Genomic DNA, 14,831 nt, shown 5'->3' on the forward strand with positions numbered 1-14,831 from the left:
AGAAGGAATTGGAGTCTTCAGCTTGAAGAACAGGAGAAGCCTATAACATTCTGGTATTCATTCATTCATTTGATCATTGATATACACATTATTTATTTCCATTCACTCACACATTCCCTTGCTCTTTCCCCTTCAATTATTCCTTCTTTCATCCTCAGGACACTTACTGAGCATCTATTATGTTCAAGGCCCTGAGTGTTTGGGGAGAGGGGGATGCAGGATACTCTGATGAATCAGCTCCATTCCTGCTGCCAACCGTTCAAGGAGAAATTAGCACAAATCAACCCAGTTTTATTATTTTTTAAGAGTTTATTTATTTGTTCATGAGAGACACAGAGAGAGGCAGAGACACAGGCAGAGGGAGAAGCAGACTCTCTGGGGGAGCCTGATCCGGGATTCGATTCCAGGACCCTGGGAGGAAGCCCTGAGCCAAAGGCAGATGCTCAACTACTGAGCCACACAGGTGCCCCAAATTAGCCCAGTTGTAGAGAAAAAGCAGAGAGAAAGAAATAAAGGGCTGTGAAGTATGAAAAAATAGTTAAATTAAATAAATGGATAAATCCTTAATAAATAAAACAAAAAAGAAAACCTATAGTAAATTTTTCTAAAGGGATACTTAGAAGGAAATATATCATATATATTAGAAAAAAATAAAAGCAGGCAGCCCCTGTGGCTCAGCGGTTTAGCGCCACCTTCAGCCCAAGGCATGATCCTGGAGATTGAGTCCCACGTCAGGCTCCCTGCAGGGAGCCTGCTTCTCCCTCTGCCTGTGTCTCTGCCTCTCTCCGTGTCTCTCATGAATAAATAAATAAATAATCTTTAAAAAAAAAAAAAGAAAAGAATAAAAGCTTAACATTAATTAAATAAACACCCGTCTCAAGGAGTTAGAAGACTAAACCTAAAAAAAGTATAAGGCAGAAAAATAACAAACACCAAAACACATGTTAATAAAATAGAAAGCAAACATACAATTAAGAAAATCAACAAAAATCAAAATTAGCTTTCTGAAAGACTAACAAAAGTGGCAAATCTCTGGGGAACTGATCAAAGCAAAAGAAAAAGGCACAAATAACTTACGTCAGGTTGGGGAAAAGGAATATCACTTTGCTATAAGAGCAATCATATAAAAGAGAATATTATGAATAATTTTATGCTAATAAATTCAAATATTATAAAAGTCCTAGAAAAATGTTGCTTACTTAAACAGACTTCAATAGATTTAGAAATCTTGAACAATACTATACATTATATAACTTGTATCTATGGTTTAAAAAAAAATACTCCCACAGGATAAACTCATGACCAGAAATCTTCATCAGCAAATTCTATAAAACATTCTGGAAAGAAATAATAATTCCAAGTTGGCCCAAACTCTTATGAGACTCAAACTCATTTTATGAGGCTAACATAATCTTAACACCAAAACCCCTCTCCAGCAGTCTGAGAAAGAAAGTTGGAGGCTACTCTCTCTCAAGAATGTAGATGCAAAAATCCTAAATTAAATATTAGCAAATTAAGTCCAGGAGTGCCTGGGTGCCTCAGTCAGTTAAGCGTCCAACTCTTGATTTTGGCTCAGGTCATGATCTCAGGAAGGTGAGACTGAGCCCTACATGGGGCTCCAGGCTGAGTGTGGAACCTGCTTGAGATTCTCTCTCTCTGCCCCTCCCCTACCCCACTCACACACAAGCACTGTCTCTCAAAACAAACAAAATCTAAATCCAGTAACATATAAAAGGATAATAATATGATCAAGTTAGATTTAACCAATGCAAGGTAGATTTAACATTAGAAAAAAAAAAAAAAAAAAAACAGGAATGCCTGGGTGGCTCAGTGGTTGAAATCTGCCATTGGCTCAGGGCATGATCCCAGGTCCCTGAATCAAGTCCCACATCGGGCTCCCTGCATGGAGCCTACTTCTCCCTTGGCCTGTGTCTCTGCCTTTCTCTGTGTCTCTCATGAATAAATAAAATCTTTAATAAAAAAAAAAGAAAGAAAAACTGATTCACAACATTCATAAAGTCAAAAATTCTAATGATCATTGCAATATATGCAAAAGAGATGCTTGATAAAATATTCAATATTCATTAATGATTTGATAAAAAAAATCTCAGCAATCCAGAAATAGAAATGAACTCACTAAATCTGATAAAGATTTAATAGCAAATGTCAGACTCTAAGGTGAAACTATAAAAATACTTTCCCTTTGAGATTGGTAGCAAGATAAGAAAGCCCACTGTCACCATAGCTCTCTGATGTTATTCTTTAAGAATAATCTGTGCAATAAGGAAAAGAAATAAAACATACAAGGATTAGAAAGAAAAAAATAGACTTCACTTATAGAACAATTAAAACAATCTACAGATAAGCTATTAGAATTAATAAGAATGCTTGGTAAGTTTGCTGAATACAAAAATTTGTATGAAAACAGCATTATGCAATACTATATAGCAACCACAATTAAAAATCAAAATTTGGGGGGCACCTGTGTTGCTCAGCCGGTTAAGTGTCCAATTCTTGATTTCAGCTCAGGTCATGACCTCAAGGTTGTGAGATAAGGGCTCCAGGCTGAGCGTGGAGCCTGCCTAAGTCTCTCCTTTTCCCTCTGCCATCTCCCTGCTTGCTTGCTCTCTCTCTCTCTAAAAATAAATACATAAATTATTTTTTAAAAAAGAAGATCAAAATTTTTATTTTATTTTTTAGTAATCTTTGTATCCAGCATGGCACTTGAACTCAAACCCTGAGATCAAGAGTCACACGCTCCACCGACTGAGCCAGCCAGGTCCCCCAAAAATCAAAATAAAAAAAAAATCACTATAATAGGTCCTTCTCACTGTAAGATGGCACTAAATGATCCCCACTTCCTGGTAATCATGCCTTTACGTCATCCCCTCCGCTTCTGTGGGCTGTATTTGGTAACTCACTTCTAATGAATAGAAGATGGCAGAAATCATGAGATGTCACTTCTGATATCAAGTCATTGAAAAACTGTAGGTTCCATGTTGGTTGCTCTCAGATCACATGTTCTGGGGAAGCCAGCTGCCATGGCTGAGGCAGCCCTGTGGGTCCCCTTACGAGTCAAGCCTTCAGACAGGACCATAGCCCTCGCCATCAACTTAACAGCTGTCTCATAAGAGATCTTAAGCCAGACCCATCCAACTAGGTGCCTACACACAAAAACTGGAGAAAATACATGTTTCTTGTTGTAGCCACTAAGTTTTGGGGTGATTTATTTCATGTCAATAGATAACTGATACAACACCATTTGCAATACTTCAAAATATGCCACATATCTAGAAATAAATCTATCTATGGGCAGCCCGGGTGGCTCAGCGGTTTAGCGCCGCCTTCAGCTCAGGGCCTGATACTAGACTCCAGGATCGAGTCCCGCGTCGGGCTCCCTGCATGGAACCTGCTTCTCCCCCTGCCTGTGTCTCTGCCTCTCTCTCTCTGTCTCATGAATAAATAAATAAAATCTTAAAAAAAAGAAAGAAAGAAAGAAAGAAAGAAAGAAAGAAAGAAAGAAAGAAAAGAAAGAAAGAAAGAAGAAAGAAAGAAAGAAAGAAAGAAAGAAAGAAAGAAAGAAAGAAAGACAGGTGTAAAATTCAGATAAAACTCTAAAGCTTGATTGGGACGTGAAAAAAAAGGATTAGAGCACTCACCAACAGCCCCACACATAGTGGCTGCCTGGTTTACGATAGATGGGGCACTTCAGAGCATCATGGAATGAGTTGACTTTTCAGGAAGTGGTGCTAAGACAGTCGGATAACCATACAGGGGAAGAAACAAACTTTGACCTTAACACATACCAGTCATGAAGATCAAATGCAGGTGAATTAAAGACCTGGCAGGGACAAGCTATAAAATCTGGACAATAATATAGAAAGATATCTTCCTGACTTTGAAGTTGGGAAGCTGTTCTTAAATACAAAAAGCACTAACTATAAAGTAAAAGTTTAATCCACTATATTAAACTAAAGAATTTTAGTTCATCAAAAGACTACGGGGGGTGGGGGGGGTGAAAAGACAAATCAGAGAGTGGGAAAACATATTTGCAACAATATAACTGACAATGGTGGAGTATCCAGAATATATAAATATCCCCTACAAATTAATAAGAAAAAGGGGAGAAGCAAACCTGAGGCAAGGTCTTTGGTGCAACAGCGTATCTAGAAGATGATGCCAGGCAGGAGTGAGGGTTGGAGAGAGTGAGGCAGGGTGGGCAGACACCCCAATATAAGGGCATCATCAGATCGCTACTGAAGGCAGTGGGGATTCCGTGACCTCTGGGGAGCGCCAGAGTTGTCTCCATGAAGGTCGGGAGATTAGATGCAGTACATCTCCATGAGCTGTCATACCACCGTTCCAGTTTTTTCCACAATGCTGGAGACAGTAGATCGTGGGAAGGCTGGCTCTCTGACGGTGGCAGTTTTGTTCACCACACACGACGGTCAAAATCGGAGTGACTCTGGCATCAGAGGCATCCAGTACAAACACAAACAACCCAGTAGTAAACAGGCAACAGATTTGAATAAACACTTCAAAAAAAAGAAAGAGGAAATCCAACTGGTCAATAAATATATGAAGAAGTGTCCTATCTTGTTAATTGCCTTAGAAATGCAGCAGTGAGAGCAGCCCCGGGGTGGCTCAGCAGTTTAGCGCCGCCTTCAGCCCAGGGTGTGATCCCAGGGTTCCGAGATCGAGTCCCACGTCGGGCTCCCTGCATGGAGCCTGCTTCTCCCTCTGCCCGTGTCTCTGTCTCTGTCTCTGTCTCTGTCTCTCTCTCTCTCTCTGTCTCTCATGAATACATAAATATAATCTTAAAAAAAAAAAAGAAATGCAGCAGTGAGATACCCATACACACCCAGAAGATGGATAAAAATTAGCAACACCAAGTGTGGCTCTGGAGCAATGGGAACATTCATCCAGGCTGGGTGGGAAATTCGAGTTCAACCACTTCAGAAAACTGGCATCACCTAGTGAGGGCAAAGATAACGTGTGACTTATAGCCCAGAAATTCTGCTCCCAGATACAGAGCTTGGAGGAAAAGACGTATAACTGTGCACCACCACCTACGCAGGAGAATGCTCATGCGTTGCTTGCAATAGCCAGAACCTGCAAGCATCCCCTGCAAGCAGGAGGCTGCCCTAACAACTTGTAGCGTGCTCACCTCCTGGAATAGCAGGCGGCACCGAACATGCATAAACTGTATTTACACACAACAGCACAGATGGATCCTGATTCCCCTGATTGAATTACTTTTTCTAAGCATTAAAAAAATATTGTGAACATAGAGAACACACAAGATATACACACAATTTAACAAAACCATAAAGCACATCCCCATATAACCACCACCCCCAGAAGTCCCCAGCAGGGGCACCTTTCTCCATTAAGCTCCTCCCTGGACCAGAGAGAAACATCCTGACATTTAAAAGAATCACTTCTTTGCATTTTTTGTTACTTTCCCCACCTGTATCTGCATCTCTATAACAATAGGGTTTTGGTTTGGCCTGTTTGGGAAGTTTATATAAACAAAAACCCACATCCCCTCAATTCACACATTATATTTGCAGGATCCCCTTCCTCTGGCTCCCCTCCTGCCCCTCCCACCACCACCCTGACCACCAAACCCGCTTGCCTCTCTCTTTCTTTTTACCCCTAAACCCCAAGCCTTTGCCCAGAACACTTCTCCCTTCCCCCTCCCCCTGGCTCACCAGATTCAGCATTGAGGGCCCAGCTAATAATCCCCTTTCACAAGAAGACTCCCTACCCAGTTGGGTTAAAGCCCTCATCCTGCCCCAACAACCCCGAAGCAGCCAAGCCCACAGGCTCCGGGCTCTGGGCTCTGGAGGCTGGTGTTCCTGCAGCTGGGGCCCTGGCGTGAGGGAATGAAGCCCAAATTGGCCTGAGACCAGAGTCTCCCACGACAGCTGTTCAGAAGGTCTGGAGTGCTCAGCCTCGGGTCAGCAAAGGTTCCCCCAGGGCCGGGAAGCCTGCGGAGCAGGAAGCGAGCCACAAGCCACCGTGAGGGGCTGAAAGTGAACCAGAGGTCCTCCCCCAGTTTCCTTCGGGAGCAACATAAGCCTCCCAGATCTTTGCTTAACTCAAGGGCCTTCTCCACAAACGACAAATTGAATGTCCTGCCCATAGAGGGGATGGGGTCTTAGAGTCTAAGGTGGTGTAAAAATTAGTGACATTTTGGGGCACCTGGATAGCTCAGTGGTTGAGTGTGGTCCTGGGATCAAGACCTGCATCGGGCTCCCCACAGGGAGCCTGCTTCTCCCTCTGCTGTGTCTCTGCCTCTCTCTGCGTCTCTCATGAATAAATAAATAAATAAATAAATAAATAAATAAATAAAAATCTTTTAAAATCTTTTTTAAAATGCAACATTTTTGCCCAACCCCCAAGTCTGTCCACACACACCATGCTATTTTATCACTGCCTGGCATATCATCTGACCCACCAGGCGGCAAGCTAAGAGGGTGGCGGCTGGAAGCTGGAACTAAACCTCCTCTCTTCATGGGGTGCCCCAGGACTGAGCAAGGCCTGGCTAAACAGAGGGTTTCAGTGCATGTGGGATAGACAGAGGGTAGATGGACAGATGTTGGGTGGATGGATGGATGGATGGATGGATGGGCAAATGGGTGAATAAAAGCATGACAGATGGACAGACATTAGGATGGACAGGTGGACAGACAGAATGAATGGATGAAGGATAGATGCATGGCTGGATGGTCAGATGGATGGCCAGGTAAGGGGCAAATAAGTGGATAGATGAACAAATGGAAGATAGGGAAAAATGGATGAGTGAACAGGCAGAGAAATGGATGAATGGACAGATAAATGGACAAAGGGACAAAGAAGTGGTGGGTGAAAAAACAGTAGATAGACACATGGATGGTTTGACAGACTTACCAGTTTTCTTCTTTAACAGAGGTAGGAAGCCAAGTAAGTCAGGGCTTCAAACGTATTCTTTTTGGAAAGGCCCCACCTTCTAGCCAGCCGGAAAGCAGGTGCCCCTGCTGCCCTCTGCGGGGCACCCGAGGGTGCCGGGACCCGGCAGAAAGGCTGACGGGGCCAACCCTGACCCCTGGTGGTCGCCATAACCTTGACCACCCCATGGCTCAGTGGGTTAAGCATCTGCCTCCGGCTCAGGTCATGATCTCAGGGTCCAGGATCCAGCCCCGGTTGGGCTCCCTGCTAGGCAAGGAGCCTGCTTCTCCCTCTCCCTCTGCTTGTGCTCTCTCGCTCACTCTCTGTCAAATAAACAAATAAAATCTTAAAAAAAAACAAAAAACAAAAAACATGACCACCCCAAAGACTGTCTTGGCCATACTGGTGGTGACCAGCGAGCTGGGGAGCCCACCTTCGCTCTCACCCTGGACCCTGACCTCCTGGCTCCTAGGCTGAGGCTCCCATCAAAAGGTATTTAGTCACAACCCGCAGAACCTATGGTGCACACGGTGCCAGAGCGGTGTTCACTCTTGCTCCGGAGGGCCTCCCACTGGCCAAGGCCTGTTAGAGATCATCTGGAGAGAGCTGCCTAGGACATCTGTGGGCAGGTGACAAATAACATTAAAGCATTCTAATCACGCTGGGCAGTAGACCAGGCTGCTCACACCTTTCTCCCCTGACCCCTCATATCAGCCCTGGAAGCAACAACTAGAACAATCCTCATTTTAATGGGAGAAGCTAAATCTCAGAAAGGCCAGGAGGCTTGCCAAGGTCTGTGGTGAGCCAGGATTTGAACTCAGGTTGTCTGGGATGCCCCCATCCTTGCTTTCTGCCTCTCAGCCAGACCCTCCTGGGACGATCATTGTGGTTGACTTTTTGAGTATCCAGGGTGCGACCATAGCTTGAACACACACATACAGCCTCTACCACGCCAGGACTTGCCGCCTACTAGGGTCACTCCCATCCCCTCATTGTTCAGCACAGGCTGGTTTGGATCTCATCTCCAGCACTGAGAAGCTGTGTGACCTTGGGCAAGTGACTTAACCTTTCTGTGCTTCAGTTTCCACATGGATGCAGCAAGTATGAGGATAGCCTCTTACTTCTCAGGGTTGTTAGAAAAAGGAGCTATTCTACGTAGCAAGCATCTGGTACATAGTAAGGGTTTCCTCACACCACGATGAGAAATAAAATGAGGCTCAGAAAATGGAAAGCCTGAACATTCACAGGTGTGACAGTTTCCTACCTCTATATTCTTAACTTTCATGGTTGGTTTAAAAAAAAACAAAAAAAACAAACAAAAAAAAAAAACAGTAGAATCACATCACCCGTTTTCTTAGAAACCACCCACCTCCTCTGTTGCCTTCAAATAAAATCCAAATTCAGGAGCCCCCTCTCTTTTTCTCCCTCCTCACCTTCCGTACCACAGAAGCTTCCTGAAATTTGTGGGTTTCATTCACTTGCTCTTAGCATGGTATACATGCTTGGATCTTATTTACTTTTTTGGTTTTGCACTTTATAAAAAGAATGTCAGGCTGTATGTGGTCCTGGGGACTTGCTGTTTTTCACTCAGCACCTCATTTCTTAGGTTCACTCACATGATTCCTGCATTTTGTGATTGCAAGCAGTTCTCCGTCCATCATGAACAGCCTCAGGCTGCACCTGTCTCTAGGTGCACACGTGAGAGGGCTTCCTCATAGCATCCGGGGGGTGGGATTACTAGGACACAGGTGTGCCAGCGCCTATCTTCACAAAGAAATGACAGACTGTCGGGATGTCTGGGTGGCTCAGTGGTTGAGCGTCTGCCTTTGGCTCAGGTTGTGATCCTAGGGTTCTGGGATCGAGTCCCGCACTGGGGTCCCCAACAGGGATCCTGCTTCTCCTTCTGCCTGTCTCTGCCTCTCTCTATAGACAGAGAGTGAATTCAATAATTTTTGAATTGGCATATTCTCTCATGAATAAATAAAATCTTAAAAAAAAAAAAGAAATGACAAACTGTCTCTCCATGCCGCTTGAACCAATTTGCACTCCTACCAACAGTTTTGAGAGCTCCAGTTGATCCACATCCTCACCAACATTTAATAGTGTCAGACATCGGACCTTTTACCAACAAATGTGGAGAAAGTAACATCTCATTGTGATCTTCATTTCCAGGTCCCTGGTCACCAGAGAGTGTAAGCATCTTGCCATGTTTTCTGACCATATCATTCACAAAATGCCAGTTGATGGTTTTTGCCCATTTTTCTCTTGAGTTGTTTATCCTTTTCTATTAGTCACGCTGTTTGTTTAAAGATGTATTTATTTATTTTAAAGAGATAGAGAGCAAGAGGGAAGTGCAAGGAGGGGCAGAGGGAGAGAATCTTCAAGCCGACTCCCTGCTGAGTGCAGAGCCCAATTCAGGGCTCCGATCCCACGGACCCACAAGATCACAACCTGAGCTGAAACCAAGAGTCAGACGCTTAACCGACTGAGCCATCCAGGTGCCCCGTTTGTTTTTTAAGTAGGCTTCATGCCCACCGTAGGTCTTGAACTCATGATCCTGAGATCAAGAGTCTCATGCTCCTAATGACTGAGCCAGCCAGGGACCTCTAGTCCTACTTTCTTTCTTTTTTCTCCTTCCTTAACCTTTTAAAAACCTTTTTATGTGTTTGGTTTGTTTTCTTTATTTATCCATGAGAGACACACAGAGAGAGGCAGAGACACAGGCAGAGGGAGAAGCAGGGGGAGAAGCAGGCTCCCTGTGTGGAGCCCGATGCAGGACTCGACCCCAGGACCTTGGGTTCCCGACCTGAGCCAAAGGCAGCCGCTCAACTGAGCCACCCAGGTGCACTGTGTTTGTTTTTCTATTCTAACTTTTCCTCTCTCTTGGAATGAAATGTTTACATTTCAGGTTTTGGGGTTTTTTAGTTGTTATCCTTGAAGTTTTATCATGCACATTTAATTAATGTCTAAGGTTAAATAACATTTGACCTCCACACCCATTCCTCCAAGTGCAAGGGCTTTAGAACACTTCAGCCTTGGTTTTACCCAACCCTCTCTGGCCAACGCATATACTATTGTCCAACATTTCAGACCTGTTTTTCTTTAACATCAGAAATAAGTAATGAGTTTTGAATTGGCACCATCCCATCTTGCACTCAGGCTGACATTCTGGAATTATTTTCCTTCTTGAAGTACATCCTTTGGAAGTTTCTTCAGAGCACGCTCAGCTTTTGGTTATCTGTAAATGTAAAAATAAATGTTTTTTTTTCGTTTCTTTCTGTTTTGGTTCTTGAAAAGTACTCTTGCTGGACATAATTCTAAGTTGACATTCATTTGCTCTTAATACTTTTAAAAGATGGTTCCAGCCTTTTAGCGTCTGTTGTGGTTGTTGAGAAGTCCGCTCACGTTGTCATCCCTCTGTAGGTGATTTGTCCTTTCTCTCCGACTGCTTTTAACATTTCTCTGCCTTTGGCACTCTGTGGTTCCAATAAAACGTCTGTAACACTTGCATTTCTTTTTGTTTATTATGCTTGAAGTACTTTGAGGTTTCTGGCTCTATAGATTTGTTTTTCACAGCTTCTAGAAAATTTGCAGCCATTATGCCTTCAAATGCTGCTTTTTCTCCTCCATTCCCTTCATCATCTACTGGTGGGACTCCAAGATCTAGGATCTTCTCATTCTATTGTCTGTGTCTCTTAATCTCTCATTCATACTATCCACCTCCTTCTCTCTCTTTGCTGCATTCTTTCTATGCAACTTCCAGCCCACTAATTCTCTATCCACCTGTTTACCATCCCCTGAATTTTAGATTTTGTCTTTCACTGTAGTCTTTCACTTCTAGACTTTCCATATGTTCTTCCCCAAATCTCTCTCTTCATGCCTACTTGTTTTATATGCTCGCCTTGGTGACTACACCCTTTCTTTCTTTTTTTAAACATGTCACACATGGCTGCTCTGTGTTCTGTCCCTGGAAGTCCACACATGCTGCTCCTTTTCTCTGTTCCCACTCATGGCAACTTGCCTTCCTGTGACTTGGTAAGTTTTGTGTTTAAGCTCATCAGCCAGTCTTACTCTGCAGGCCTCCTCCTGGCCTACCTGGGGGAAGGTTTCCTCCCCACTGAGTTTGCTTCTGCTCCTGCTAAGAGCAGAGGGCTCCCCAACCCTGGACCACCTCCCCTCCCCACCTTGAGAGTCTTTCCTCACAGCAGACCCAAGCTCCCATCTTCCCCATCCCTAGATTCTGAAGATCACTATCGCCCTGTGGCAAAACCTGCAGAGGACTCTGGCCTCGGGACTCTCCAGACAACCAGCCATTCAGGCTAGCTCTCTGAATGTCTCCCGAGACCCCGACCCCCACACTTCTGGGTTCATTCTCCAGCTCCCTCTGCTGAAACCTGAGCCCCCGGCCCCTGTATTCCCTCTCTCTCCCCTTTATTTCTCTTCTTGGCATGAGTCACCACTAATGATGTCATATTAATGTTAAGTGGCTTATTGTATGACACCCCTCCTGTGTGGTGACTTGCTCAGTTACCCGTGCAGTGTCTGGATAGGAGAAAAGCCCCACAATTACCTGATGCATCAGTGAGTGAATGAGGCACTACCTGTCCCGCAAACGCTCTCACTCTGGCAGCAGACAGGGGGAGACAGAGAAAGAACTAATGCCATGGGGGTGGGGGCAGGGGTCATGGAGCTGAGAGAAGACAACACCCGAGATGCAGGAGGTCAGGGGCAGAGTCCAGGCATGAGGAGGTCAGAGGAGGGGGGGAAGCGGAGATCTTAAGGTTGTGTTCTTGTCTTTCTACGAACAAAAGGCCTGAGGGACTGTGTTCCAGGCAGAGGACAGCCTGTGTGAGGCCTGGAGGAGAAAAAGAAGCTGCTGGAAGAATGGAAAGTATTTTGGTGCGGCAGCTACGAGGAGCGTGAGGAAGGAGTGGTGGGCCATGGCGTGGAGAAGAGGCCCCAGGCCAGACCACTAGGGCCTTTCGAGGTCCTGAAGGGAGTTTGGCAATGAAGAGGGCCAGAGCATGGGAGGGGGTTGGCAGGGAAGGGTGTGATCAGGCTGCAGGGAGGAAATGCCCTCTGGCTTCTGAGGGAGGGAGGACCCGGAATACGGAGGCAGGGAGGCCGTGGAGAGGCTCTGCAGGGATGGGGGTGGGCCAGGACCCATAGTGGGGACGGGCGCAGCATAAGGCAGACCCCTTGCACCCTGCCTTGAGCACCCTGCAGGCAACCTTGGGTGGTAAAAGGGGAATACCAGGGAGGAGCCTGCTGCTGAGTCAGCCTGAATGTGCAGGGCTTGTTCAGTGGGCAGAGGGGCTCCCCGGTCAGCATGTACGGGGTTCATTTGAAGGGTATAGAGTACACACCCTGGACTCCCAAGCCAGTGCTCCTTTACAATTGAGCTGTCAGGGGCACCTGGGTGGCTCAATTGGTTGAGTGTCTGACTTTGCTCAGGTCTGGGTCTTTGGGTCCTGGGAGTGATTGAGCCCCACATGGAGCCACACTGGGCTCTGCACTCAGCAGGAAGTCTGCTTGTCCCTCTCCCTTTCCCTCTGTCCCCACCACAGGACCCCCTCAGCTTGTGCTCTCACTCTCTCAAATAAATAAATAAAATCTTTTAAAAAATAAATAATAGGGTTGCCAGACAGCAAAAGAAAGGGGAAAAAGGAATACCTGAGTGGCTCAGTCAGTTAAGGGTCCACCTTCGGCTCAGGTCATGATCTCAGGGTCCTGGGATCTAGCTCTATGTCCGGCTCCCTTCTCAGGGGGAAGCCTGCTTCTCCCTCTCCCTCTGCCCCTCCCCACCCCTCATGCTATCTCTCCCTCTCAAATAAATCTATAAAATCTTCAAAAAAAAAAAAAAAAGAGGTAAAAAGACAGCTACAGGATGCCTAGCTAATTTCAAATTTCAGATAAACAGTGAATAGTATTTTAGTATATATCGCCAAATTTAACATTCTGTATTTTATTTTTTTTAAAGATTTTATTTATTTATTCATGAGAGACACAGAGAGAGAGAGAGAGAAGCAGAGACACAGGCAGAGGGAGAAGCAGGCTCCATGCGGGGAGCCCGATGTGGTACTCGATCCCGGGTCTCCAGGATCACAGCCTGGGCCGAAGGCAGGTGCTAAACCACTGAGCCACCCAGGGATCCCCCCATTCTGTATTTTAACTGGCAACCCTGCTTCCAGTCCCCACCCCATCACATACACACACCATGCCTTTAGGATATAACAGCAATGAAATAACACAGAACTTCTACTATGTGGCCCCTCTGGCATCCATTTGTCCTCCTAACCATTCCATCTTCCCACTAGTCTGGAAGCCACCCCACCACCCCACCCCACCCCACCCCCAGAGAGCTGGGCCCAGTGCCCAGTGTGGGCCAGGCCAGGACCTACTGGGAGTGAGGGGAGGGCAGGGAGCCCTAGCAGGTCCCCCCATCCCTGCCCCTCATACCCAGTATGGCATTTCTGGGCAGTGATCCCCACTCAGAACCTGGTGCTCAGGGCCACAAGCCTGGGTCTATCTCCTGGAACCACCAGAACCACCCTTTATTACTGTGGCCTTATCCCCCCGGGGTGGCCCTGGGCTTGGTAGGGCGTAGAGGCTAGGCCTGAGCTAGTGATGTGGGCCAACTCACAGGCATGACCCTTCTTCACTGGGCTACAGACCCTGCTGGAGCTGCTCCAGACAGGGGCTGGAATTTTCCATGATCCCTCCATACCCTCATTAGTATGGAGCCCACCCCAAGGCCTAAGGAGCCTGGTTCCACTCAGGACTGAGCTAACGCAGGGCAGGGGACCTGGATGAGGACTCACATCATCCTGGTAGAGGTGGGGGGATACTCTGTCTGGAGTCAGAGCAGAGGCCATTCTAGGGAAAGTGGAAGGGGAGTTGACAAAGCTGAGGAACTGTAGATTGTGTGCCTAGCCTGGGCCTGTCGGGTTGAGCACACCCAGGCCTGGAGTTTAGGTGGCTTGTCCTCTGCTAATGATATAGCAAAAATACTGCTGATAAAAATTATAACCAATTGAACACCAATGAAAAAATAAATAAAAAAAAAAAGTTAAAAAAAAAAAAAAGAAAATTATAACCATTTATTGAGCACTTACTACTTGCTAAGCCTCTTTATAAAATAGGCCCCACGACTGTCCCTATTTTAGAGATGGGAAAACTAAGGCACAGAGAGCTTGAGTGGCTTGTCCCAGTCACCAAGCTAGCAAGTGGCAGGGCCATTGGAACCCAGGCAGTCTGGCTCCAGAGCTTGTAGCCCTCACTGCCTGGCAAAGGGCTATTTGCATCAAGAAATGAACACGGGGCAGAGGATTTCCCTGGGAGAAAAGGGATCCAGCTCCAGTTCCCTCACTATGCCATCCAAAGTCAATGTCACCCATCTGGTGGCCTGGAGCGGGGCCCTGAGAGCCTACCCCAGCCCGCAGCTCCGGGGTCAGATATGCCCAAGCCCCCACGAGCCAGAGCGGGCAGCTGCATCAGGAAAAGAAAGGGCCGTGTGAACAGTGTGAGAATTCTTCCTTCAATCACGCAGCAGGAGCAGTCCTGGAAGCAGGGCCTCTCCATCTGGTTTGTCATGTCCGCAGACCGGCGACAATATTTCCAGGCAGGATTTGTGAGCCGAAGGCTTCTGAGCACGGCCCAACAGCTCTCCCTGGTGTGTGGCCTGAGAATGCAGCTGGCTTCGGGAGGCCGCTCCCTCTGGTCTGGCAGGCAGGTCAGGAGCCAGGGGATTCTCTACAGCTACAGCCTGAGCTCGGGTTTAGACTCCATACCTTCCCGACCAGGGGAAATTCAAACCTGCCCAGTTATCAAATGGCCAGGTCACGGGCCCGGCTGGCTCAGGTGGAGGGGAAAGGGGCTCCTTTCCTCCTGTCCCCAGG

This window comes from Canis aureus, chromosome 5 (assembly GCF_053574225.1).
Source record: "Canis aureus isolate CA01 chromosome 5, VMU_Caureus_v.1.0, whole genome shotgun sequence".
Classification (NCBI taxonomy): domain Eukaryota; kingdom Metazoa; phylum Chordata; class Mammalia; order Carnivora; family Canidae; genus Canis; species Canis aureus.